General features: G+C 34.2%; 1 protein-coding gene across 1 annotated transcript in view; it reads right to left on the bottom strand.

The window, feature by feature from the left end:
- Positions 1-2,570, bottom strand: part of NRG3 (neuregulin 3) — a gene marked incomplete at its 5' end in the record, with an annotated part of 1,100,334 nt that overhangs the window by 277,669 nt on the left and 820,095 nt on the right. The gene's annotated exons all lie outside the window — the stretch shown is intronic.

Raw genomic sequence — 2,570 nt, 5'->3', positions numbered from 1 at the left:
AACCGCAATAGCTTTCCCTCACAGAATAAAAAAGACTTATGGTTTATCTTTCACTTAATACTCTTACTGCTGGGGAAGATACTACACCATAAGCCATTATTGTGGAGGTGAAAAACCATAAATCCTCTCCCTACTCTGCCCCTTACTTAAGCTGCAAGAAAGGATTTATACATATACATATATATATATACATATATATATATACACACATATATATAATATATATATATATATATATATAATAGAATTAAGGTAAAACCTAGAATGAAAGGCAGTAAAAGTACATTTGGCATACTTGTTTTAAAAGAGTCATCACAAAAAAGTCAAATCTCCTAAAAATAAAAATAGTTCTTGAGAGATTAAGACATTGTGTTGCCATTTATTGGTAGCCAGACATTTAAGGTCCAAATTTTGCTTCCATCTATTACAATTGTTGTCAGTGTTATTATTATTATTTACTAGTAGTAGTGTCTCACAAGTTGATGGAAACAAGTATGGGCAGCAGCAGCAACAACAGCTTAGTGACACATAGAGTTAACATGATTTTCTGAAAATGCAGATCTGAAAAAAATAAAATAAAAATAGGATTTGATATTATCCTGGGAAAACATGAAAAAGGTCTCCAGCTCTCTTCCTGAGAGGCTTTATATAAAATACTTATTGTAGGTGAGGACTTAATCAATAAAGATGTGATCACTTCCTTTTATGTTTAATGCTTCCAACCCAGATAAATCAATTGGGACAGGGTCAATGTCAGTGAAGACAGAAAAAATATGCATATTAGGAGCCAACCTATTTTCTAACTTGACTCTTACAGTTCTTACAGGAAATAAAAAAAATATTTCCTACACCATGACCTTAGAACACACTTTACACTAATTCTCTTTCCACCACAAAAATATTTGTACACAAACAGAAAATCAGACAGCTAAGATTTAATGAAAATTATGGACTGAACCAGAGTCTCAAAGAATTAAGATAACAAAGTTTTCAAGGCATAATGTCACATATGTTGGACTGTACAAATAATTATTACTGCTACTAATGAGCAATAATTAATATGTTGTTTGTTATTCCTAACTTTAAGAAAGGTAAAAGGAAGTAAAACTACAAATCTTAGTTTATAAGCAATACATTGTGTGTCATCAATGCATACCTGTGAATATGAAGTTAAGACAACTTGTATTAAAAGTGCACCTGCATGTATAAAAACACCAATACAATTAACTTATTCTTTTGAATGTAGAAAAGTATTCAAGGCGGGTTACATTTCTTGATAGGCTGAGAAAAAAATCTTTGACTTTTGTCCATTTGCCTTTATTTTCCTGTTTTCTTGAGGAGGATTTTTGTACCATTTATTAACACCAGTAGAACTTTGATAATTTATATGAATGGATGGATTTCACCCCTTGTTTTTTAAGTCAACATAGTAACATATTTCTAAACACAACCAGTACAATAGCAACAGTAGTGCCAACACTGCACTGGCACAGGATGCCCATCGCTAGCGGGGTGGGGGGAAGAGTGCCAAATCAAAGGGAAGTAATTACATGGCAGCACACAGAGGGGCTACTCTGCACATGACCTGCATCGGGTGCCAAAATACGTGGCTACAGCTCTGAACACAACACATAATTAAGCAAATTTAATTATCCTTTATGTTCAAGGAGTTTGACAAGAAGATTTAAGCAGAGGTTTAACACACTGGATATGGTTTGCTGGTTGCATAATTACTTGGAAACAGCGCAAATATAACAACAACCAAAGCAACGTTATTTCTCAAGTTAATGGAAATGAGTATGAGCAATAAACACTCACAGAAGAAATCTGCTCAAACAACAGAGGACATACTGAGCATGTTCAAAATATTCTAGGAGTTCTGGCCTAAATTGATTCACTCCACCTTAATGGGAGTCTTTCCATTGATTTTATTGGGCACTGGCTCAGGCCCAAGCTGTATTTCATTGAAATTTCTTACCTGTGCCCAGGAGATAACAAACTAGAGAACTCGATCAGAACCAAGTCAACACATAACCTCTATCTTGCTTTTAAGATCTAGGAAACCCGTTTCTATTAGAGCTGGCAGTCTCAACAAACATACCCATATTTTAGTGGATTAAACCCAATCTATTTACTGTAGACTATATCACTACAGATAAAGGTCAGACAAAAAGAAAAGCTAAGCCAGACATAAAGCAATCTATACAGAGAGCCATAAGACATAAAATTCTTCAAAAGTCACAGGTATCTCTGGGAGCAGTCATATGAATAGCTTTTCAACACTTCACAAGATAACATAGTAAATATAACCAGTCACCAAAAAAAAAAAAAAAAAAAGAGAGAGAGAGTGAAACAAACATTATTCCTTAAAAAACAATGGAAAAAAACTCTAGAAATGTGTTACTGTTTCCAGGTAAAAGAAAGCAATAAGGGGCAGGACATGACCCTTTGTTTTATGCCTTATTGGTCAGCCTCTAACTCTACCTCTAACCCTACCCCCACCCACCCCCATATTAACAATTTACTGTTGTTTAATCAATGAGATCCCTTTTAGGAATTCCTTTGCAATA

The sequence above is a fragment of the Alligator sinensis genome, unplaced genomic scaffold (genome assembly GCF_000455745.1).
Source record: "Alligator sinensis unplaced genomic scaffold, ASM45574v1 scaffold865_1, whole genome shotgun sequence".
In the NCBI taxonomy this organism is placed as follows: Eukaryota; Metazoa; Chordata; order Crocodylia; family Alligatoridae; genus Alligator; species Alligator sinensis.
This window is presented reverse-complemented; position numbering and strand designations above follow the sequence as displayed.